This window comes from Ambystoma mexicanum, chromosome 13, assembly GCF_040938575.1.
Source record: "Ambystoma mexicanum isolate Mex_15411 chromosome 13, UKY_AmexF1_1, whole genome shotgun sequence".
NCBI classification, from domain to species: domain Eukaryota; kingdom Metazoa; phylum Chordata; class Amphibia; order Caudata; family Ambystomatidae; genus Ambystoma; species Ambystoma mexicanum.
The window spans coordinates 556,345,380-556,371,816 of NC_090938.1; the positions used below are offsets into that span (position 1 = coordinate 556,345,380).

General features: G+C 43.4%; 1 long non-coding RNA gene across 1 annotated transcript in view; it reads right to left on the reverse strand.

The window, feature by feature from the left end:
• LOC138521471 (uncharacterized) overlaps positions 1-26,437 on the reverse strand; it is a 222,788-nt gene that overhangs the window by 157,037 nt on the left and 39,314 nt on the right. The window contains exon 2 of the long non-coding RNA XR_011283054.1: positions 515-581. This is a non-coding gene — a long non-coding RNA (uncharacterized lncRNA). The remainder of the gene's footprint in view (positions 1-514; positions 582-26,437) is intronic.

A 26,437-nucleotide genomic window follows, 5' to 3' on the forward strand; every position in this document is an offset into this window, starting at 1 on the left:
CCAAGAGTTTATACTTTTGCCATTGTAATGTTGCAATGGCTGATGCTTGACATGTTTCAGTTCCTAATACTTATAAATATTAGAACCTTCCTCTGGGGCTGGAAAATATTGGTCACTCTTAATTGGAGGGAGTCTAAATGATTTCACCCTTCCGTGTTCGTACATTGGATGCTCGTCAAATCTCAGAATGTTGTACTGTGGAAATCCAACAAAAGACAAGAGGGTAGCCATTAGTGCTACTGGTGTGATAATGAAAAGATTGATATAACCCTCTCTAAATAGCCTAGAGGTAGTCAAACTAAATAATCAAAGTTACCTCTGGGTTTTGGTGATGGAGCTCTTCACTAAAGGTCACAGGAAATAACAGAAATCCTTTTGATGGATTTGCATCTGTAAACATACCAGCGTTTATATTAAAGAACTCTTAAATGATTTCATGGATATCAGTGCAATAGAGAAAAGACTCAAGGAAAGTGAAATGCCTGTGTTTCTCAGTCCACACCGTGATAATTACCTAGGTCAGTGGTGTCTTCTGGATGATGCATACTCATGCCCAGGGTCGTTGCTCAAACAGGAGTTCTCTATAACAAAGATAAATCAATGTGAAAAGTCTAATAAGGAGGACTTTCTCAAAATAATATATATAACATATGCATGCTTATCCCAAAGGTATGCAGAGGTAACTTTGCAATAGGAATCTGACCTTGGCGAGTAATATGGCTGAAGAAAGACTTTTATCAATTAGTGATGATTATGCAGCAGCTCTTTTGACAGCTGCCTCAATTCTCACAGTTGGAGAGATCGGGGAAAATAGTCAAACCCCAAATGACTTTGATGAAGTCACACAATTACAGAAATGATTTATCTGTAAAGAACTACATGCAGCAATTATGCTTGAGTATCTGAAGAATACGTCTCTCTCACAGGGGTTGGTAGTTAGAAATGAACCTAGGCTCTTCTTGGAGAATGAAAAATTCAAGATGCAATGGAGCTATATAGCCAACCATGGTGGAAGAGACTGCTTAATTCTGAAAATTGACACAGTGAAGGAAATAGCGCAAAAAATGGATATTGAGCTTCAAAAAAATGGAAGAAAACAGAGAAAATAGCTTCTATTGAGACCTATTAAAACAAGAATTGAGGAAATTGAAAAAGAAATCCAATAATTTAATCAAAATAATACCTTTGAGAGAATCAAAAGATTGCGCAAAGGCCTAAACAATTTCACTCATGAAAAAGCATTTCTGTATATAAAAGATGGATATCGCAATGCTGCACTATTTAAAGATGCTGGTCCTAAAAGATGCTGAGTGCACTTCAGGAACATGCCATATAGTACAAGCAATTACAGCAGTGAAGCACAGGATATTAACGAGGGTCCATCTATGAGCAGACCCCCTACTAGAGGATGAGGACAACCCAATAGATGACAATTTCAAGGTAATAGAATCAGGTCTGACAGGTCTTTTTTGCATCGAGACCCCAACAGGGTAGATTGGCAGAATGACCAGACACAAACAAGATGCAGTACTCGCACCCAGTTAATCTCTCTGACGCGCGCACCAAGCGAAGCACCGTAGAAGCAATGCTTTGCACCGAACGCTTGTCTGCAGCCCCTTTCTTCCTCGTTATTGGATTTGCCTTTTCCTTGGTAATTGACTATTATAACAGTTCATCAACCATTGGAACAATAAGGACTCTAAGGACACTGCTGTTGGAAGTGCATATATATTTATAATCTTCCTTTTGTCCATTTGACAGAGCAAATACTTTGAAGCTCTGCCCCTTTTGCTCTGACATTATAGAAGTCGGTGCTTCGCTTCTGCTTGGTGCATATTCTTTTTGAATTCGGAGTGTCTACCTGTTATAAGCAGTAAGGTTGGTGTGGGATATTGTTTAAACAGCTTGAAGTTATGTGAAAATGTTACTGCCTTCCGTAGCAAATGAAACGATCTTTGTATACCTTACGTACAGATAGGCCTCCACTGTCTGTAGCGCGAGGACCTGACTCCGTTTCAAAAAGAAGCAAATGGATGGCCCAACAAGTTTTATTGCACACAAACCATGTTCCACTCCTAAATTGTGTCAGTCAATGGTAAAGCCAGATTCGCATTTACCAAAAGACACCTCGAATGCGGATATACATTGTTTTTTTCCTTTTCCACCCACAAATCCTTGCTCTGTCACCAAACCGGTAGAACCTCGGTTTTCAGGAGCTGCCGCTGGAGGGGCCGTGTGTACAACAATTAATCACACAGCCCAAACTGTAGTCTGCAACTTATCGGATAGTACGGTAGAAGGGCGAATTGGTGGCGACTAACCCGGTGACTGGTGATGGCGATGAGCCAGACGTCTCCGGAGACATAGCCATCATCGATTTAGATTCAATGTACACAGATTATACTGTTCAGACCATTTCTGAAAAACTGTCTTTTTCACCCAATATGTTTTCTGGAGTCAGCCCAGTAAGATTGCATGAGGTTTCATCATTCCTTGCTCCCACTCCTAGGCAAACACTTGCTAATGAAGCTCCCTCTGCCTCTGATGGCATGGGTAAAGTAATGGGATTAGCACTGGCCATGAACACGACCATGCATACGATTGTGAGACTCTTTGAAAGTCTGAATGACAAGATAAATAACCAGAGCTCCCAAATTGCTACTATCATTGCATGGCAATCTATTCATAAGGCTCCCCTAGGGCAAGATGCTCGACCTATTGAAAGTAACTTAACCTCTTCCTTATGCCCTCTACATATTGACCGAGCAATGCCACCAGCGCATTCTTGCAGCACCAATGTGCCCCCTTGCATTGCTCTGTCAATTGTAGATGCCCAACCCTCCTTACCACATTTTGTAGATATAATTACAGACGAAGTGGAACAGCAGGATACAGGCATATTGACACACAAAACCATATCTGAAGAACCTGGCAAAAAAGAATATACAATTTTTGCGAACCTTCCAAAGGGGGATTCACTCTTAACTAATACAAATGGCAGTAAGAACCTGAATTTAAAAACCAGAAAATTGCCTACTGTAGGAGAGACCAGTAAAAAGACAAAGAACATAAACACAAAGAAAAATGTCACGACAGGCTCTACTAAGCAATGTATGGCTAAAGGTTCCAGCAAAGAGTACACAACTGGCCTCTGCTGCTGTTGAGAAAAAATATGTATTATTGGACCAAAACCGCAAATTCAAAATGAATCTGCAAAATCCAACTGAGAGTGATACTGAGAACAGACCTCACTCACCCCTGGATGACCTTGTAGAGGCGATTCATAACCATCAAATTATTCACTCTAACCCAACATCTCAACTACCTGCCCCTGCCCTTTCAAAAGTGCTTCCTTCCATTAAGTTTTCAGACGATCAAGCAACGGAGGCAACTAGACGGCAGGAAATGAGGAGAGAGGTTGATGCGTACATGACACGGTTTGCCAACCTACCGAATATAGGAGCTCCCCAAACTATTCAGGCTAGACAGTTTCCCCCTGTTGTAACTACCCGGGCCCCTGCTGATTATAATCAGTTGAATACTACCAGAGGTGCTGTAAAGGCACCTATCAAACTTGAAGTTGTTCTGATGAATACAATACCAAGAACAAACAAACAATGCTCGATTCTGTAGTTACAATAAACAAGATTCAACCCATGAGTGAACCCACAGCACTGACTAACAACTTGAACGTGCAAGACGACCAATATGGAGGTCATGGAGCTGAGAGAGCTCGATTACCTCAATCTCTACTGCCCAAAGAACAAAATAAAAACCCATATATGCCAGCAGCAGATATATAAAAACCGAAACAGGCTTTGCAGCCAAAGTTAAACTCGACCATATGTGATAAACACACTGGCACCTTAATACTAGGTTGTCATGCTCCCCCCTTTCCTCAATATGTTCTAAACAGACACAGGGCCTCATTACGACCCTGGCGCTCCCATAATGAAGGGGGCCGGTACAGGACCAGCCCCCATCATTACGGGAGCGCCGATTACGAGCTTCCCTTTGCGGGACCCGGATCAGATGCCTGGTAAAACCAGGCGTCCTTTCCGGGTCCCACGAGGGGAAGAGTGAGGTAACAACGGGCCAGCTGAAATCTGCCCATTATTACCTCCCTCCCCATTCCCATTGAGCCCTTTTGGGGTTCAAATGGGAATGGGGAATGGTTCCTGCAAGGAGGAATTACCGGGTCTTCCTATGTCGGAATGACCCGGTAAGTCCCCATTGCAGGAACCCGGTAATGGAGCCCGGTTTGGAGGCAGCCATGGTGCTAATAGCACCATGGCTGCCTCCAAACTCGCAATGAGGGCCACAGTGTACTTGAACTTTTTTCTGTTGTCAACCAATTAGAGGACATAGGAACAGCTGACATTGACCAGGTTGAATTTATTATTGAAACCAATTTAAACCTGGTATGTTTACGGTTGTGATCACGGTTAGTACGCAACATTAACTGGACTGCAAAAGAGCAGCTATTTGACATGGGCTTCCTGTTATTATTAGGCCCTTCCCAAACTAATGAAGTAGAACAGTTTTGCCCTCCTCCAATAGGATCCTCTCCTCGAATAGCACCTAATGCTGCTACTTCAAACCGTGTTCCTCAATCTGGTTCTAAATGTGTTTGTAATTGTGAGGCTAACAGTTAACTAGAGCAACAGGAGTTGGACAGAATCATAAAAATGGTATCTTGGAATACTTGTGGGCATCGCCATCTATTTAACAATAAGGAGTCTCAGCTGGGACAGTATGATACAGTGATGCTTCAAGAAACATGGTTAACCCACTCACCTGTGTGACATGACCACGCAATTCATTTTACTCCAGCTTTGCAAGGAGAGAAGTGTTGTCCCGTGTCGGGTCTACCTACTTATATTAAAATTAGTTCTGTACTTAGTATTGTCTTTTCACATGTCCTGAATGCCTTCATCCAACTTACCATTGTCTCTGTCCACTCAGACCTGTATGCTCTGATTAACACATACTGGAACCCAATGGGTATTGAAGATTCTAAGTTTGTGCATGATGTCTCTAAAATGTTGGATTATGTTGCTATGGTTCCCAAAACTGCTCATGTTATACTGGCAGGGTATTTTAATTTGCATTGTTTTGCACCTGGTAATGCAAAGGAAAAGAACAAGACAATCCAATGGGAACATCTGATGTCCTCACAGGCTCCATGTATGCTTAATGGCTCCTGTTCAGAGGACATTCCCCCTAGCATTACATGGAAAGAAGGTCATTGTGATGCGACCATTGATTATATGTATGAGGACTGTAAGCTACTTGTATGATTCTTTCGCATAATGATTGCAGCGGATAGTGATCACTGTATGCTTACAACACAATGGTTTGGATCAAAACAACTGTTAGTCCCTTATAAAATGTATCTTTCAGGAGTTGTGGCAGTCAATGCTCAATTGAACCATGTCAGATGGACAGGGAAGACTCTTACAGAGTTTGCTGATACTCTATCCTCTTCCTTCGTTCATTCCTGACATAGTGGTGCATGGTCTCATATATCTTACTAATTTCTTATGCAGAAATATACGGCAAATAAACAGAAACAAACTAAAACTGAACGTAGACTTCATGTTTTTGACAGCCAAATAAAAAATAAAAAATAAGAACATTGTGCCCAAAACCGTAAAGCCCTAACTCTTTGTGGAGATCAAAGATCAGCAGCTATAATCAGAGCCAACACGATATATAGAAATTGAATGCATTCCTACTGGGCCGCTCTCTGTCAAAGAGATAGTGAACATATGTTAACACTGATGCAAAATAAAACCACTGCACAAATGTGGTTAAGATTGAATCAAACAATAGTTACTCTGCAAATGTTGACACAGGTACATAGTGTACCAGAAGCAGTCTGGATTATTAATTTTACTAAAATATATGCAAATCCATTGACCAGTACATATGGTCAAACATTTGAGGAAAAGGCTAATTTTCATCTTGACATAGTAAGGGCGGATATATTGCACTTTATAAATGCAATAAGTCAATCTAAAGCCCCTGGGCCTGATGGGCTATCAAACAAGATCTTTAAACGAATCCTGAAATCTGGAGTGATATTCTACTCCAAGTTTTCCAACATATTAACTATGCACAACGCATTCCCCTTACATGGAAACATTCCATTATTTTTCCTATTTTTAAAAAGGGTGACTGTCATCAGCCCGAAAGCTACAGACCGATCGTCTTGCTAGACGCCCCTGGCAAAATCTACAGTCGAATTATACTCCAAGAGCTCAACGAGTGGACAAAGTGTGAGCAAAAACGAGACCCTTTTTAATTTGGCTTCGTAAGCGGGTTGGGTACGGCCACAAATATGCTCACACTTAACTTACTTAAGGCCAAATATTTAGATCAGAATCAAAAGCTATATTTAGAATTTGTTGATTTTCGTATTGCGTTTCATTCGGTTGATCAGCAATTGCTTTTTTACTAAATTACAACACTATGGGTGCCCTTCATCACTTCTCACTTTAGTCAAACTTTTACATACAAACACCACTATACAAGTAAGATTGACACTTGATGGTTTACTATCTGCCATTATTCCAACAGAGCGATGACTAAAACAAGGATGTATATTAGCCTCTACTCTGTTTAATCTATATCTGTTGGATATAGGTATTAAGTTCGAAGACATTATTTCAGATGCTCCAAAACTGGGAAATCAAAAAATCATCTGGCTACTTTATGATGATGACCTGTTTTTACTGTCCCAAACGGCCTCCGGTTTTCAAAATCTTTTGAATAAATTGCACAAGTATGTCACAGAAAATAACTTGACTATTAATCTTGATAAAACTCAAATAGTCATTTGCCATAAAACTTTGACCACTAAGACTTTGAGTTAAAAATGGACCTTACAGAACAAAATACTATCTGTTGTCTCAGAATATAAACATCTAGGACTGCCTTTCACTGATACATTTAATGAAACTATTCAAATGGCGACCCTGGATGCAAACATTTGCACAATGATCTTGCAAGCTAAAATACTTTTACATAAATATGGTAAATTTACATCGTCCCATTTAATGACTTTTTTTCAACAAGAAGTTGTTCCAATAATTTTGTATGGAGCAGAAAAAACGCTTCCAAAACCTAGAAATGATTGGGATCGCTATGAGGCAAAGTTCTGGAAATCAGTGTTGGGTCTTCCAAAATGTACACCTTTGCCCCTTCTGAGCCACAAGCTACGTGCTATCTCCATCCATAGACAAGTACTATGGAAATTGGTTCATTTATATAGAAAATGCCTTATAGGAGCAACAACCCCTAACATTCTGGGTATACTTGCTAACTATGTTCTTACATCGCCATCTAGATTTCCCAAGGCGTGGACCAATTGTGTTCTGGATGCAAAGATTGATGCAGGCATATTGGTAGCTCTTCTTCTTATGAATCCCACAAAGGCAAAGATACACTTGTACCATTTCGACTGGATAATTACCCGCACACAATGTCAAAATTATGTAGATTGCGATGCCATGATGTTTTCTCATAAAAGCTTTCGCTCTATGCAAACCTATCTAATCAAATGTCCTTCAAAGTTTGTCAGATCTCAAATGGTTCGTATTCGTTTGAATCTGTGCTGAACCAAGCAGATATTGGTGAGAAGAAATATAATCCCTGAAGACCAAATAGTTTGTCGCCATTTTAATGATCAAATTGAAACTCTTTTTCATCTGGTGCTTGACTGTCCTGCTTTGGCCACCCTTTGATACAAGTATTTTAACAAACATTGTCAATTTCTATGTCCTCGTTCGAGAGATGAAATACGGAACTTTTTACTATGCTCTACGAAAACAGTCATACAGATAGCACTTGTTCAGTTTGTCAGTACCGCTATACCTTCAGAGGTATATTGGAATTGTGCTCCTCTATAGTTGAGTAGGAAGCTACGTGACAATATACACCCTGAAAAACAATTGGTAAAAGTGCACTGTTCGCTGTTTTTTTAAAAACTGTTTTTTATTCTTCTTCTTTATCTTGCTTGTTTTAAGACAGATTTTATGAATTGTAATTTCTTTTTTCTTTTCCATCTTTTTAACTGTTCACTTAATATGAGTTTTGATGTGAATAATGAAGTTTAAGTTGTATGTAATCACAATTTGAAAGGTTGAATGATTCAGCCAACTAAATTAAAAAAAAATCTTTCGGACTATCCAATATCAGATGCAGAAGAACAGGTTTTGAGCAAAGGTCTCAGTTTTGTTTTCACAAAATCACATGACCCTTTTTGAATTTAGAGGATATTTCAACAAATTCATGAGGAAAATCCACCTAAAATAATTATTTGCTAATTGTGAGGAGATGCCCTCAACCAATGGTAGCGGTGTGAGACAACCGTCCACATTCTACACACCTAACAATAAGCATTTTCCAGAATCATTAGTCTTTAAAAAAAAGGTTTTAGCAGAAGTGGAACATTTAGAATTCACCCTGACACAGGTATTTCGGAACATTTCCAAAGCTGAAAAAGCTGCCATCAAATCCCTAGCATCTCATAGCAATATCAATATCGTAATAAAAAAAGCTGATAATGGTGGAGGGATTGAGGTACTAAATAGGTCTGACTATGTTAATGATTGTCTTCACCAACTAACCAATACTGATTGTTACAAAATGTTGCCGACTGATCCTACTAAAACGCTGCTAATTAATATTGAGCAGAAAGTCAGGAAGGCCGAAGAGCGGGGATGGCTTTGCAGACAGGAAGGTGATTTCCTTGTGAACTCCAAGTCCACTATTCCTTCGTTCTACAGCTTACCTAAAATGCCTAAAACTTTACACAGTCCACCTGGACAACCTATTGTGGCCAGCATAAATTGAGTTTTAGAACCCCTTTCCCAATTCGCAGGTCACGATCTCAAGGGGTTTGTCAGTAGCATGACCACTTATCTAAAAGACACTTCCTAAGCCATAAAGAAATTTGAGAAACACACTTTCAATCCTGAAACTAACCTTCTTTAGGGACTCGACATAGTATCCCTATATATAAGCATTCCGCAACAGGTGACCCTTGGGGTCATTGAGGATGTTCTTTGGAACAGATCGGACAACGATCCCGTACCAAGTTCCTTTATAATGTGGTGTGTAGAAACTGCTTTAAGCCACAATTATTTTGAATTCATGGGGACTTTTATGAACAGATAGAAGGGACAGTGATGGGTGCCACTATGGCACCCAGTTTGGCCAACCTATATGTTGAGAGTTTTCAGAAGCTGCAAATTTACTCTGGCACCAACCCTTTTAAAACTAACATCAAAGAATGGATGAGGTATATTCATGATATTCATGTGGTTTGGGAGGGTTCCATTGAAGCTGCATATTCATTTTGTGATTGGCAGAATGCACAAACCCAACACCTCAACTTTACTATAACTATGAGCAATGATTACTCTAATTTTTCAGACATCACTATCTTTCAAAAGAATGGATGACTATTGTTCAAGCCAATTCATAAACCTATGGAGAAACATTTGTTGCTCCACTATAATAGTCACCATATTGAACACTTTAGGGATAACCTACCCTAAGGCCAATTCCTCCATTTAAAATGGAATAGCAGTGAAAAAGATGTCTTTGAAACAGAAGCTGGAGTGCTAACCTCTAAAGTTCGAGCCCGGGGATACCCGAAATAATTGGTGAAGAAATCAGCTAAAAGAGCTTATAACAACAACTGAGAAGCCCTACTGGAAACCAAACCACAGAAAACATTAGACAACTGGTTGGTCTGTGTCTCTACCTTTTAGAATCAAAGTTTGAAAATCCAAAACATTAGGAAAAACACTTGAAAGTGTTTGAGCACCGTGGTGTCCTTTCAGAGCTTCCTATATTTGCATATAAAAAAATACCTCAGTAGGCAATTGTGTGAGTCAAAGCAAATTGCAAACTGTTCATTACAGAGAGCCCACCATCCTCTCTACTTGGGGATTGAATCCCCTTGTAGGTCATCACCCGTGTGGTCAATGTCGGGCTTGAGCAAGCTCACCACTTAAATCTAACACCCTAGATATTGGTTTAGCAAACACGTGGACACAAAAGTCTTTCTCCTTTTGTAACACTGAGCATGTGATTTATTTAATTACATGTCCCTGTGGGCTCAAATACATAGGGAAGACTAATCGAAAAATAAAACCAGAATCTTTGAACATAGACGCTATCTTAAAAATAAAATCAAACAGGCCCTGATGGTGAAACATGACCAAAAACCATGGCTCTGAAGATTTCAAGTGGACAGTCCTACAGACAATTAAAGGACCCACCCTAAAAATAAAGGAAGACAAACTCTTCAAACATGAACAGGAGTTACTCTTCCTCACTAAAAGTGACATAATGGGGTTGATGGAGGCGATTGTAGGTCACAAAATTGAATAAATGGCTTTTATTTTCATCATCAGGTGCTTGGTTTATATCTTAATGAGATAACGCGTTGTGATTCTAACTAGAGATGGCAACTCTAATAGACACTTTGTTTTCTTCTATATTGGAGGCCACATTATATAATGGTATACTATGTACTTTGGGGTATTTTTTCAGCCAATTTCTGACACGTTCTCCCCCCCCCCTATTTTGGTTTCTAATTGAGCTGGATTTAATACTATCTAGGTGAGCACCATAATTAGCTATCATCTGTCGCACTCATCCTTTTTGGCGTCCCCCTGGCTTCAGCTATTTAATCCATCTCTTCTGATTTTGTCGGGTTCAATGGTTGATAGTCTGTTAGTTTCGGGCCACACATAAGTGTTTTGGGTTACAGTTGTTACTAACCCTTCTCCGACTCTCTCAGTTTAAAAGCGTATGTTACTGCTGGGCTTCTGAAGATGAACCTCATTTAGGTCGTCCCACACTAAATTCTTGAATTATACCCTAAATATTTCAGCCTTTGTTTGATTTTCATTATTTAAATTTTTTAAATTTAAGATTGTAGGTTCTGCATGATGCGTCTTTTAAAAAAAAGCTTTTTATTGCTTTTGTTAAATGGTATAAACTTCAATTGTAAAACAAAACAAGCCCCTTCCCCCTACCCCCTCCTTCTGTTCCCCTTGTTTCTCAGTATTTCCGGATGGTACCGGTCAGCCATATGATCGTCCTATCTCGGTGCAGTTCTGAGGATCAAAGAATGTTCAGGATACGGATGTTGTGTGGACACCACTGCAGCATATAGTCACTTTGCAGGTAATGTACAATAAGGCCCCAATGTGTTTGAAAGTCGCTTTAATTCCTTCTGGACATTGTAGACTTGTTTTGTATTACATCAGGCACTATGCAAACTAGCCAGACATTTATCTTTCAAAGATGGCCGCCAGCTAATTGCGTTGTACAGCCGGAGCCTGTTCAGAGGGTTTGCCTAGCAACGCTAGCTACCCCGACACCGGCAAGAATACCATAAATACTACAGCGGGAGCATCTGACTTTAGGAGGTTAGAAGCTTTTTGCTCATTATGCACCCTCCATCCCACACTACTTGTAAGATATAGACTTATATACTGCCTCTGTTTTTAAGTTGCAGGACACACATGGCAAGACCCCCAGTGATCCACATGCCCGAATGCCTTCTAAACACTGCCTCTAATAGCGTATGGCATAGATGGTAAGATTCTAGTGACGCTTGACATACCGAGCCAGCCAATCTTTGTTTTGTAGTTGGACCAAGGCTGATTTTGTACTTCCTCCCCAGGGATTTATATTGGATATTGAATCTCCAAACTTGTGTTGTATTTACCACCCAACATCCTCACCCAAGCAGCCTTTGTAGAAATGCCTGCAGTGAATATTCAACACTGCACGGTAAGGCCATTTATTAATCAACTGTTTACCATTACTGACAAATAGGTGCATATTTAGTAAAGGCATGTTTCCTTTTCAGCAGACTGGTCGCGGTCCACTATTAGATAACTTGGATCTGTGATGACTGGCAACAAATAATTTTTTATGGGGAAACCATAGTGAGGACTCTTTAACATAACCGCTGGCATGTTCACAGATGCAAATCCATCAAAAGGATTGCTGTTCTTTCTTGTGTCCTTTAGTGAAGTACTCCCTCCCCAATAACCAGAGGTAAATTTGATTATTACGCTTGACTACCTCTAGGCTATTTAGAGAGGGTTATATCAACCTTTTCATTATAGCAACACTAATGGCTACCCTCTTGTCTTTTGTTGGTTTTGCACAGCACAACATTCTGAGGTTTGACAAGCATTGAATTTACGAACACGGATGGGTGAAATCATTTAGATGCCCTCCAATTAAGAGTGACCAATATTTTCCAGCTCCTGAGGAAGGTTCTACTATTTATAAGTATTAGGAACTGAAACATGTCGAGCACCAGCCATTGCAACATTACAATGGCAAAAGTACAAACTCTTGGGCCTTACTTTGGCATTAGATCTCCCTGTGATTGGTAATTTGTTTATAGAACATCTTTTTTTTCAATAGCTAGTCTTTGTTAGACAGGAGTCACTATTGCACTTTACATTTATTGTTTGTTTGAATATTAATGATTGTTTAATATTGTCTTTGTGACTGTGTAGATATATATATATATATATATATATATATATATATATATATATATATATATATATATATATATATATTTGTGTGCGTTCATTGTGTTAACTACCTTCTGGTTTTTAATATTTATTGATTTAAATTGTTTTTACCTGTTCTTAAGTGGTTGCTATATGTGTATCTTACATAGATGTTATACACTATTCTCCCCTTTAGAATTTTGAACACTGTGGATACCTACTTATTTTTGACTTCTATATGTTTTTTGGCCACATAATTTTAAAATTATTTTAATATTGCTGGAATATTTTTATTGTTGAACGCTTTTATGGTTGCATGCTGGTATAAGGCTGTAATGCCTTTTTTCTTCTGATTTTGGACTGGTGTAAAATGTTTGGGTGTTCCCTTCCAGTGTGCATTGCCACTTAACATTAACTTTAACATTAACATTAACTTAAAACTGCAAGGAAGGTTGGTTTTGAGAATGGAGAAGGGTTCACATCACCAGTTGGTTCTCCTACAAAGATGACAGTGATGTTTGGGACCTGGTTATTCTGGAAATGGAATTCAACATTTTCAGAACGTTGATCAATAAATGACAGGCACCATTCATGCTTACATAATTGATACTCATTTTTTATTTTATAGGCCAGTTAGTCTGGGTCCAGAGGACCTTGTTTACACAGTCGATCAGAGGTGATAACCTCCTCAGGAGATCGTTCCCCAGTAAACAAGGTATGCCCTCTGGAGTCACGACTTTCACCGGAAGATTAACTGTCGCCCAATTTCTATTTCCAGATCAGTAGTTGCTACGACGGAAATATCATTCCCATCGGAATTTTGGAGTTGTCTGGGAGTTGTCCGGGAAGTGGTGTGAGGGGAATTTGGTGGCCCTCCCCCATCCTGAAATTAGTTGGTCAAGGGCCTTTTTGGACAGGAGGTGGCTTGGGAGCTGTTAATTCACACTGACCCTGCACTTTGACCTGTGCATAAAATGGGCCTTCTTTCTCCACTACGGTACAAAGAACGTGTGACTAATTTGACAGCCGGGTGGTCATTTTCTTAATATTTAACTCCAACACTGTGTGATCTTGGGCCATTTTCTGAGTCAGAGTTCGGGAATCTGTAAAGAAAACTTTGCAGCTCGCAATGGGAGTCGTTGCGGAATCCTCCTTTTCGCTGGCTCCTTGGCTGCCAACTTTTACCTGGCGACAGTTCGTAGAACCTGTTTGGAGAATGGACACCCCCTCAGTTTCAAATCTGTCTGGCACACATTTAGGGGCTTGACATTCTTGCTCTGGGTCGGTCTCCATACTTACCCTGTCCCATGCAGAGTCTTTTGGGACCCATTTTTCTTTGGGAGGGGCCTCACTGTTCATGAAAGAGAAGATGTCCTTACCTGAATCCTCAAGGGATGTTTCTCTTTCAAAGGGAATGATCTGGAGCTTCTCCATTGAGTGGGTTCTCTTTTAGCCTCGCCTACTTACCCTCTGTTCTTTGGGTTCCAGCTTTTTGGGGGTAGAACATTCATATTCAGGCTCAGAGGTTTGCAGGGGTTTTGCTCCGGTCAGAAAGGAAGCTTCCTCTAGGGCTTGGCATTTCCCTTCCACCCAGGCCCCCACCTCAGGAACCTGTTGGTTGTCAGAATTTTCCTTCAGTCATTCCCCCCCCCCAGGTCATCAGACCCGGGTGTTGGGGTGCTCTGTGCAGCAGGTTCCAGTTGAGGGTTCGACTGAGCCCTCAGCATGCGTCCCAGATTGCTGGTCAGTTACTGGACCTGTCGCTCCAGTTGGGAAGCTTTTTCTGAGTTATAAAGAAGTCCCTGGTCATACCTCTGCTGCTCCCGGAAAGGTTAACTGTCCCATCTCCTGGAGTAGTTCAGGTATTTGAAGTGTCCCCCATAATTTTCCATCCTGAGTCTCCCTTCTCACGGATTCAGAGATCTATTGTTCTGGAAGTGGGGAGAGAGAGGAGGATTCTTCTGGAAGTTCTGGTTCAGGGATACGTGGGGAAAATGTTCCAGCTGGGAGGTGGAGTAATACTTCTTTCCTGCTGGAAGTTTGGAGGGAATTTTGCCAGGGCAGTACTTACTTGGTTGCCCCCCTAGTCTGTGTATACATACCCCAGGATTGGACTATTACCCTTGTATCTTTGGCTTACATAGGTGGCAGGGTCAGATGGGTCACCATTCTGGTATCCCGTATGACTACCATTCGATTGGGCTGGGTCAGAGGGTATCCTCTGGTTTTCATTCTGCTTGTTGGCCGAAGGAGTATTTATAGGCCTCCCTGTCTCCAGATCCAATGAGAGGTAGTTTTAACCTCTGCCACCTTTGCAGCGACAAGTATAGTAGAGTGCTTAGGGGTTTTGGGGTTGTTTTTACTCTCAGTAGGCTTCTGAACCTCGTAGATCCTGGTGGCCTGTTCAATTACCCAATCCAGGATCCTGTGCTCATGAAAATTCAGCACCACCAGCTGAGTCATGACGTATTTGGGGAGTGCATGGAAGTAGGTGGTCTCAAACATCCTACTATTGGTGTTCACAGGTCGGGAAGTCTACGCAAATGCTAGTTCTAAATCCTACAAAAACTCCCTAGGCGCCTGGGCTTCCCCACATTGTAAGGTATATGCTGTCTTACGGGCCTCTTGTGGGTGGAAAAATGTTTCAAGATGGCCACCTTATATGTGGACCATTTTTTGTGATCCTGATCCTCCAGCCCTGTAAAGAAGCTGGTGTATTTGGGGAGAATGTCCATTTGACAAACTCTATACAATTTACATAATTTGTGATTCCAAATGATGTCATCATTTGCTCATAAAGCTCTAAGTGCTCCCATACCAAATAGTGTGCATTCTTGTGGTAGGGAGTCAAAAAGCTCTTCATGGCCTCTAGCTGTCGAATCGGGTATTTAATAAAACCCTTCTTCGGTTTGGCAGCCTTACTTTTCCTCTACACCTGAGTCCACGCACCTTCTGACTCAGACCTGCAACTGTTTGGAGTCCACTCCCTGTCCTCTATGCGCTCCCGATCTCTGTGAGATTGGGAATGCCTCCCCGAGTCAGAGAGTCTGGGCTCCTCTCTCTCCTATGGTGCCTTGAATTCTCAGGGTAATTTCCCTTGTAGTCCACTTTTTGAGCAGAAGTGCACCCATTTGCTTCATCCTCCCTTCCAGGCAGCTGGGGAAACCCCCCTGAATGTGCAGAAGTTTTCAGAATGCTTTTCCTATGCTAAAGCTTTTGATCTTCTCTTTCTACCAAACAGACTAACTGGTCCCTCTGTAAATTCATTTTCTGCCAGTCCAACTCCCAGATTTTCTCGCCATATGAACCTTTATGGTCAGAAGCACTCCCAATGGTATTAGGAATTTTCCAGGACCCATTGGTCCTTCCCTTCTGCTTGATAAAGATGAATATTCATCAATATCTAATGAGGAATGGCCTTCCGGCTCCGTTGGGCTAGGCATGGGTGAATCCAGCTGCCTCATGTTTCCCTGTTCTTCGTAACTGGTGTGTATGAGATCAGTTGCCGTCCGGACATATGAAGTTGTGGCTAACTGGCATGAGGTCCGTGGTAGAGAGGGCATCACCCCTTTATCAGTGGGTGCCTTTCCATACCCTGACTGGTCAGGGTGCCTTAATTCCTGTTTGTATTTTTCAATTTCACTTGTCAAACTCTCACACCTGCTTCTCTCTGTCTTGATTTCTTGATGGTATTCAGAGAGCTGGCTTTTTAACTCTGAGACCAAGGCCTGATTAGTGTTGAGCACCCTGCTCTGACCATGACTCGATGTTTCATTTGCTGTAATTCCTCCTGAAATCCTTAATTTTTTTTCTGTGAGTCCAGTGTGATGTGCGTATATTCCAGGCACTTGTCTTTGAAGAGTCACATCTCTTTCTCCAACGCGCCCCTACAATTCGCTGCCTGTAACAGATCAGCCTCTACTTGCCTCACACGTACCACAAGTTCCCACTTTTCCTCTCTAATTCTGATCAGCTCCTGAGAGTCTGGTGATTCCTTTTACGCATTATAGTGTTTTACTCGCTGCAAATTCTGTTGCTTCAGAATATTTACATTCTGACGCATTTCATCAAACTCCTGTTGAGAGTCGATCTGTTTGATGATAGGCTGACTATTTTCCATATCTAATTGCATGATTTATTGGTTGAGGGTCATAATGTCATCTAACAGCACTCTATTATAAATAGTATGATCATTTACCTAATGTTGCAGCGTGCTTACATTTTCCACACACTATTAATGTGCTTCTTTCAGTGCAGAAAAATGTATTTCATACTCTGCTCTCTCTTGTAGCCGCATTTTGAGCTCAATTGAGTTGCTTAAGGATACTTTCCTGTTTTAATTCTAAGATGTGGCACTGTTGTGCTGTATCTTCTAACTGTTTAAGTTCTTGCTTGGTCTCTTTCAAAAGTACAGTCTGACTCTGCACACATGCCTCACACTTTTGGAATCATTTTTCCACTAACTGCAAATGAAAGTACAAATATGCTATGAACTGAGCCATTTTAATCTGCTCATCACGAGTCGTTTGTGTCATGTAAAAGTCTGCTAGAACTTGACGTAACAGACCATTATCATGTCATATGTCAGCGCTTACAGAAGTAACCTCCTGCATCATTTTGTTTGCCAAATTTCGTGTTCTTTCACCTTCCATTCCCCTCTAAGGAATAATTTGGATAGGAGGTGCTTCCTGGCATGTCTAACTTCAATAGTGCTCATTTTTAAAAATGGCCTTTTCGCAATGTTTGAAGAACTTCCTTGGCGCAGGTGCAAAATCACCATGTTCCTACTTAATTTCCACTCACAATGCCAAATCAAAAATCAATTCTTACTCAATCTTAATTTATCACCTATACACCTCCCTGGAACTCAGGGTTCACGTCCTGACAGCACTTTAACAAAGCAAAGATGACTTTCCCTGCACCTTAATGCCCTTACATCAAAATGAATGGTCTGTCACCATGGACTTGTCATGAGTCAGAAATAGCCAGCCAAATCCTGGCCAATTTGTAAGGGTTTATTGAGAGGCCACCCTCAACACAGGGAGTTCCTTCCCTCCCCAAGCTAAGTCTCACACAATAAATGGTTTAATGTTAGTTATTTTATTCAGCCCCATTTCCAATTCATCTAATACCCATTGGATCGCTCCCCCAGAGCTACCAATGAGCCAAGGACCTGGACGCTGTACAGGAAATATACTTATATATTTTTTAATTAGAAGTAATAGAAATCACAATAACCTACACACGCCACCTTCTTTGTTGCTCACAATTAACTTCTAGTTACATAAATAAATCACACAAATTACAATACTTTTCTTTTTTTTACAGATTACACTTCCAGAAATAATCAAACTGGTCACTGAACAAAACCCTTTTACATGTGTAATGCTGTGCAATTTCGATTTTCGTGCATGCTTAAAAGGCGAGCAGTTGGGTTTATAGATTGGTACCAACCCCCTTCCACTTAAAGGCCTGTGTTGGGGAAGCTGGATGGTAAAGATTGAGATGATTTGAACATTTTGGATTTCAGACCCCCTCCACTTAAAGTCCTGTGTTGGGGAAGCTGGACAGAAAGATCACCCAATTAAATTGCAGTCTATGCTTTCCAGCGCACACTTGGAAGGAGATTTGTTAACTTCGAATTTTCACAAATTTCACCCCGTGGTGTACTGCCAAGGGGAATAACTAAATTAATTATATCTTTATTTTGGCAGGGGGACATTTTTCTCATGTCTTGCTTTAACTTGTAAAAACACAGGCAAAGCAGTTTTTGTGTCAGTGTTTAAAAATCCAATTGTTCATAATGTTGGTAATGACAGGTAGGCCTTTTTCACATGGCCCTCAGTTCTATTGGTGTGGGGGCCATTCGATTACACCCCACATGTCGTGGGTCTGTTTTGGGTTAAGATGATTAAAGGTACACCCCTACAAAACCCACTACAGAAGCGGCGTAGCATGGATCTATGTTTTTGCTCCAAATACTCTTCACTTGAATTTGTCTGATCAGAATTAGTATCGTTTGAGTTATACATTACCTTTTTTAGTTTTAGATATTAGGTGGCGCTAAACCGACAACTATTAGCCAAAATGACTCACCTACAGTCCAATCAGAATTGCATCTACCATAAAAGTCACCCCTCACAGAGAACTCACCCATAGCCTAAGCAGCATCCCATCTACTATAAGCGACACAGAACGTACCTACTGCCCAAGCAGCACAGCACTCTGTCTACCAGAAGAGACCTTCAGCACAAGCAGCACAGCAACACACCCACCACACGAGTCACCCCTCAAAGAGATATTGTCCTTAGCCCAAGCAGCATACCGTCTACCATAAGAGACCTCGCTCACAGAGAACTCTCCCACAGCCTACATAGAATCCTGTCTACCAAAAGAGGCCACCCTTACAAATAACACTCCCACAGCCAAAGCAGCACAGCACTGTATCTACCAGATGAGACCTTCTGCACGGCAAACTCACCAACAGCACAAGCAGCACAGCATTACATCTACCACAAGAGCCATCCCTCACAGAGAATTCGCCCGAAGCCTATATAGCATCCCGTCTACCTTAAGACACCTCCCTCACAGAGAGCTCACCTACAGGCCAAACAGCATTTTGTCTACCATAAAAGAACTCCCTCACAGCAAAGTCTCCAACAGCCCAAGCAGCATACCACCTACCAGATGAGATCTCCCTCACAGAGAACCCGCCTATAGACCGAGAAAAATTGAATCTACCATAAGTCCCTCACAGAGAACTCACCCACAGCCCGAGCAACATTGCATCTACCATAAGTCCCTCACAGATAACACAACCGCAGCCTGAGCAACATTGCATCTACCATAAGTCCCTCACAGAGAACTCACCCACAGCCCAAGCGGCATTTCATCTTCCATAAGAATCACCCTCACAGAGAACTCCCCCACGGCCCAAGCAGCATACCATATACCATAAGAGACCTACATCACAGCACACTCACCCACAGTTCGAGCAGCACATCATCGCATCTACTATAAGAGACCTCCCTCACAGAGAAGTCACCTACAGCCCAAGCAGCATTGCATTGCCCTTAAGAGCAATCCTTCAGAGAGAACTCACCCAGAGCCAAAGCTGTATCACATCGATCTGAAGAGACCTCCCTCACAGCAAGCCTACCCGCAGCCCGAGCATCACAGCATTGCATCTACTATTAGAGTCAACCCTCACAGAGAACTCATCCACAGCCCAAGCAGCATTGCGTCTACCATAAGAGTCGTCCATCACAGAGAACTCGCCCACAGCCCAAAAAGCATCGCATCTACCATAAGAGTCGTCCATCACAGAGAACTACTCACCCACAGCCCAAGCAGCAACCCGTCTCCCATAAGAGACCTCTCTCACAGAGAACTCACCCACAGCCCAAGCAGCATACCGTCTCCCATAAGAGACTCCACTAACAGGGAACTCACCCACAGCCCAAGCAGCATCGCATCTACCATAAGAGTCGTCCATCACAGAGAACTCACCCACAGCCCAAGCAGCATACCGTCTCCCATAAGAGACTCCACTAACAGGGAACTCACCTACAGCCCAAGCAGCAACCTAGCGTAAGTGCCTTCCCTCACAGGACTCAAGCATGTTTTTGTATGTTTAGGGGTGTGTAGCGCAGACCTAGGTGGGAAGCAGGGGAGTGCCGCACATGTCGTTGAGAACATAAGGCTGCGGGGATACCATGTGACACATGAGATGCTCCGGTCATGGGGTGCGGGGTGTAATACGGGAAAAACAAGGAGCCAAGGGGTGGCCGGCCACCTGCACAAAAACAACCCGAGACGGCGTCATTCGCGCCATACGAGACACGTCCCACGACGCCTGAGTGGCATCCCTTACACCAGAAGTGGCACCCCCGGTATTCCTATTCACTAATGCACAGCTTGGCGGCGGGCACATGTTCCACCAGAAGAGACGCCCCTCTGAGCCCCCATTAGCTTATGCACCGCGTGAACGGCATTCCTTACACCATAAGAGACATCCCTCCGAGTTTCTATTAACTTATAGCTCTGGCTCGAGTGGCATCTCTTACACCATATGAGACACCCCTGGCGGTGTCTATCGCGGTGTGTATTAACACTGAAGCATGCAGACTGTTATCCCCGCTGAGATGAGATGAATTCCTCTACACGGCAGGTGCGGGGACATTTCTCAGAGAGCGGAGCTCTCACTAAGGAACAATGGAGCAGGAGCGTCATCTGGCGGAGACTTTCTGCATAACTTTCCATCAGGACCTCATTTCGAATTTCCAATCCCCGTTCTCCTTGGGACATGGGCTTCTTACAGGGCGGGGATACAGTAGAGTTAATCGGACTGTTTCCTGTGTCGTTGCATGTCTGGCACCTTGTAGCATCGTACATGTGTAACTCAACTCTCCTTATTTTCTCATTCCCAGTAGGATGAAAGGATGAGACAACCCACTGGCATACACATAGCTTCCTGCACCAGGTGCATTATATAACAGCTACACCTCTGCACACGACCTTGGAGCTCCTGTTTCTCCCCGGCGTAAATCTCATTTGCATATAGGAACAAACAGGTCCCAATCCCGGCACTTGTAGTCATTTGCACTACAAAGTGCAAAAGGGAGATGTCAAATGCTGGCTAAATCCCCTTTATGTATCCCCTTTGCAATGGTCGAAGTGTACGAAAAGAAGTAGTGAAACTTTTTTTCCTGCTGGCCTGTCCCAGCTCCCCACAAATCTCATCGCCACGCCCCCTCCTTTTGCGCGATACAAACCTCTCAACAAATGCACCTGCTGTTTAAGGGAACGTTCAGTGCAGTGCACTGAAGGGCACGTTTCAACTTCTTCCTACACTTTTATTTTAAAACTAAACCATTCTGGTACGCTTTCTTTTTCAAATAAAAGTATAGAAACGGTAACACTTAAACAAAAAATTAAGTAGAGGAGCACCGCTCCCAACCGCTCCCACCCACTTCAACCGCTGCCCATTTGCACCACATAGTGGCCATTGAGGGAATGCTGGCTGACAGCATTTACAATGAGCCCCCATGGAATCTGCCTACTGATTCCCTGGGAATCCACAAGATTACACCAGCAGGAAAATATCAGACCGGCGTAAACGCTGGTGTATTTGTATCCCCGAAGATGGGGTTGATGGAAATAGATTTTCCATTCTCAGCCACCTCTCTGCTACACAAATGAATGAAAATATAGCATGGCAGAAAAGCCATGCATACAATGTGTATGCAGACATTTTACGCATGAATGTTGCTCTACACACCCTAATGTAGCTCCTGGTGGCTGCAAGGATCAAGTGCAAGAAACCGTGCATTTTCCACAAGGCTTTTGGGGCCGCGGCCCGCACTACATCCAACGCTCTCTTCCAAAGTACCTTCCTTCTCAAGCCCTTCAGTCAGCCACCTCCAACTCTCTAAGGGTCAGACGCTTCTCCAGGCAGAGAGTGGGGGTAGAGCTCTCTCCTCTGCAGGTGCCTCCCTCTGGAATGGCCTCCCTGCCCCTCTCAAACTTCAGCCGGACCACCTGAAGTTCCACAAGCAGCTCAAAACTTTCCTCTTCTCTTCTGCTTTCTCTCTCTCCCTCCGCTGCTGACCCACCGGACCTACCTGTCTGCTGCACCGACTGGTTGCTTGGCTACCCTCAGAGTCTTACCAGGCTCTTTTCTGACCAGTCACCCTTGCACTGCCTCCACGCACTTAGGGGCTGTAACTGTAATCTCTACCGTCTCTTGCCTCCTGGCACCTACCCAGAGCCGCGCTGCCCTGGTTGCACTTACTCAGAGCAATGCTGCCCTGTTTCCTGTTGCCCCTTCCATCTCCTTTGCACCCTCCTCTTTCCCTTGCACTTCTTGTTCTCGCACTTGCACGATCTGAATGACACAAGGCCGAGTCAGATTGTTTGTCTTGTCCTCCCTCTGTCTTCCCTCCCTTGTCTTGTCGTGCCCAGAAACACTTGCATACAGGCGCGTTACAAATGACCTATCTTATAATATCATAATAGTATGCGCTCTCTTGTGTTAGTGAAACGGAACTATAGATTTATAACCCTCCGAAATGTGTGCGCTCCGGCGGGAAGGTGGACTAAGGACCATTACCACCCCAGAGTGGAGTGCTATAGAGCTGAGGGGGGCTTTGTGAGTCATGGAAGCCCATGGGTAGTAATGTGGAGGGCTTGCGGGGGGCCTGCCGTTGGTGGTGGAACTGCTAAGTGCATCGCTGGTATCAGGCAGGAAGACAGAAATGTAAGTGGAAGGAGGCAGGCCATTGAGAGAGCAGTGGGGGCAGGGAGGCGGACGCGGAGACAGAATACAGTCAGCAGAGCTGGAAAATGGAGGCCGGAGTGGAACCAGCAGTCAGGATAGGTAGAGGGTAGGCTTGTGGGTTGGTACCCATTTTAGGTGCAGATCTTCCCAAGTGAGGTGACAGCATTTGGCACAAGGGGGTACACTGGGATTAGAATGCAGGTGTTCTTGGAAACTGAGAAGTGTAGCCATTGAACCCCAATTGAAACTCCAGTTTGGAAGTTACTGGGGGCCTTCCCCGTAGAAGGGACCAATACATGCCTGGATTTGCCTTTTCCATTCGGGTGCTTATAGTTCAACATTTAAAATGGAAATGCAACCCTGCAATTGGCAGAATGCGATGAAACCGGTGCATGCAAGGCTGCCCCCACTCGTCACGCGAGCTTGCACCCCAGTCACGACTGGGACATTTGACAGTGGGGCACCTCTCCTGTTTGGAACCCCATTATGGTGCCAATCGAGAAAGCTTTTCCGCTGGCAGGACAATGAGGGTGCCGAGCACAGTGCTCCTGCTCAGCACCCGCATTGTCCTGCAAAGAGGATTACAATGGGAGCCATTAGACATTGATGGGAGGGAGGCTATTAGCAGGGAATGTTGCCCCTTAACAAATGTGAATGGGGGGGTGATCAGAAGTGAGAAGGGTGCATAATGCTGCATGCTTCATGAAATCATGACTCTGGGCCTCATTACATGTTATGCGGTAAACCATGGTGCTATTAGCACCATGGTTGCCGCCAGTACCAGACCGGTACCACCATGGAGAAAAGGGGAATTACCACCCCATTCCAAGGTTGGCGGGGCGGTAATTCCCCCTTTCTCCATGGCCCTTCCCCATTCCCATTTTTGCCCCATAGGGCTCAATGGGAATGGGGAAGGAGCTAATTACGGTACCGCAAATTGTGGTACCGTAATTAGCACCAAGGTCCCTTTGCGGGTCCCAACTTTAACGGCTGGTTTACATCAGCCGTTAAGGTCGGGTCCCGCAAAGGGACCTCGTAGTAAGGCGGTAAGGGTTTACCGGTACTGGTGCCCTTACCGGTACCAGTAAACCCTTACCGCCTACCGTGTAATGTGGCCCTATGGCTTTAAAACCCCAGGGGGATTTGTAAGGCTCATATTAATCTGCATGATGCTATTGTGACATTGCTTGCAGGATGGAGAGAATAAAAGTAAAGTCATACTCTTATTGCTCAACATATTTCTATGGTGATGTATACAGCATATAATTAATTATGAAAGGCTAGTGTATTATGTAATGTGGTTTTCTTCCAAGGCATTTCCTTAAATAAAGTATTATTTAGGCACGTGAAATGCAAAGCAAAACCTTACTACATATCTATAGCAAACAAACCTGAAAAGATGCGTTCAGCTACCTAAATCATCCACATCCTGTTTACACCATTTAGCCAAAGTGCGTGATCCTGGGAGAATCGGTAAATCGCACTGGGCCTCATTACAACCCAGGCGGTAAGTTCCCTACTTTACCACCATGGTGTAAACTCTGTTTACACCATGGTGGATGGCGGATTTACCGCCCCATTCCAAGGTGAGTGGGGCGGTAAATCCCCATTCCCCATTTACCCTTCCCCATTCCCATTTTTGCCCCATAGGGCATAATGGGAGTGGAGAAGGCGCTAATTACGGCACCGTAAATTACGGTGCCGTAATTAGCTCCAAGGCGGGTTAGCGCCTTGCATTTTAACGCCTGCTAAAAGCAGGCGTTAAAATGGTAATCAGGCGTTAAGGGTTAACGGCGCCGACGGCGCCGTTAAACCCTTAACGCCTGGGTTGTAATGAGGCCCACTGTGTCTTATTTGCAGCTCTGTAAGTGATTTACTTCATAGCTTATTTTAATATATCATGCTGTTATAAAAAAAGCATAATGACTATAGATTTGCTCCATACATAATAATAGTGCAAGGTATTTTGCACTACAAAGTTATTTGCCACTTGGCTTACGTATGGCAATTTATTCTAAGTCACTTCCATGGTGCCTTCAAGTATCACAGACTGATGATGCGCCTTGCAATGTCCTCTTTTCCGTGAAGTCATTTCCGGTGGTGCAGTCCATATGCAAATTAGTGATGCATGTATTTTGCCCCAGCACGCCTGGACCGAGCTCTAATAGATGAGTTTCCTGCATATGTAATGGTTCTACAGTTTTATGTGTCTCTTAATATAAACCGTGCAGGACTGTAGGACGCGCTCACCCGCACTCTAATGTCAAATGAACACTCTCCCAAATACAACCCGTCTTTCAACTATTTCACTGGAAACAAATAAAATGAGGACCTGATTAAGGGGCCGATTCATGGTCATGTGCACAAAAATCCTGCAAGGGCTGCATGTCAAGAAGGACACTGCGCGAGCCTGCGCACATTATAAAAAAATACCCGCCCTGCCTATTCATGCAATTTACTGCCCAAAAGTAACCGTATTCGCAAGTCACGCCTGGAACACCCCAGACATGCCCACACACAAAGCATAAACAGGCAGGACAGCTACCTTTGCACCCTCCTCTGGCCGCGAAAACACGCACCCTTCAAACAATGTGTGGGGTTCCCTGCAAGCAGGATTGCATCTCGGGGACCCTGCGCAGGGTCCCCCCTAACTGTTGCCGGACCCCAACAACATGCATATGAAAAATCGTAACTCGGTCTAAACTCGAAAAATCTGTGTGTGAACCCCCGTAAACTGTTCTTGCACCCTGCTACACTGTTTATGTGCACCCCTAAGTTAGATCGGAACCCGGTTGTGTTCATGCATCCCTAAATCCGACATGCACACCCACCTTCGCACTGTGAATCCTATGCGCAAATGAACTTACGCCTGCGTAGTGATCTATGGATTTGCGTGCCCATTTCTATGCCGAGAGGCTGCACGGGTGCTTCCATGAATACATGTCGTTTGGTGCAAATGTGGGCACGCGAGGGACTGCCTGCGGGCCGTCTTTCGTAACGCCCACTTTTTCGCTTGTTCTTCCCGATTTTCTGTGTTGCACCCCCTTCCCAGCCCTCTGCACAAGCCACGACCATACTCTGTGTGGTGTCTAGCTCAAGACGGTCGATGGCTCGCACAGACGTTCTGGGCCTGGGCGAACTCCACTCAAGTCCCAAGAAAGTCCCACGCAGTCAGTTCCATGAATCGACAAATGCAGATTTGCACGCAGTTTTATGTGCAAGTCATCTATTTCCCATGCACATAGTTACATGAATCGGGCCCTATGAGTTTAGAGCTATTACACCCAAAAATACCTCCAAACTGGTTTACTGTTACAACCACTGCTGGTTAATGGGCCAGCTCTTGCCGGGTCTGAGATCCGGCATCAGATGTCTGGTTGAATCTCGGACCCGGCCTGCCTCAGCCCTCACAAGGCTTTACCGAGCCTGCAGCAGTCATTCAATATTTGCTCAGCATGTTTCTTTCTTTTTGCCTGAAAGGGACACCACAGGAATAATAGGGCCATGACTATCACTGCGGTGGGGGCTATCACTGTTAAAAGCAGGCTTTCTACATGCTGTGCACACTGTGGTTTTCCAAATGTGCATCTTACCC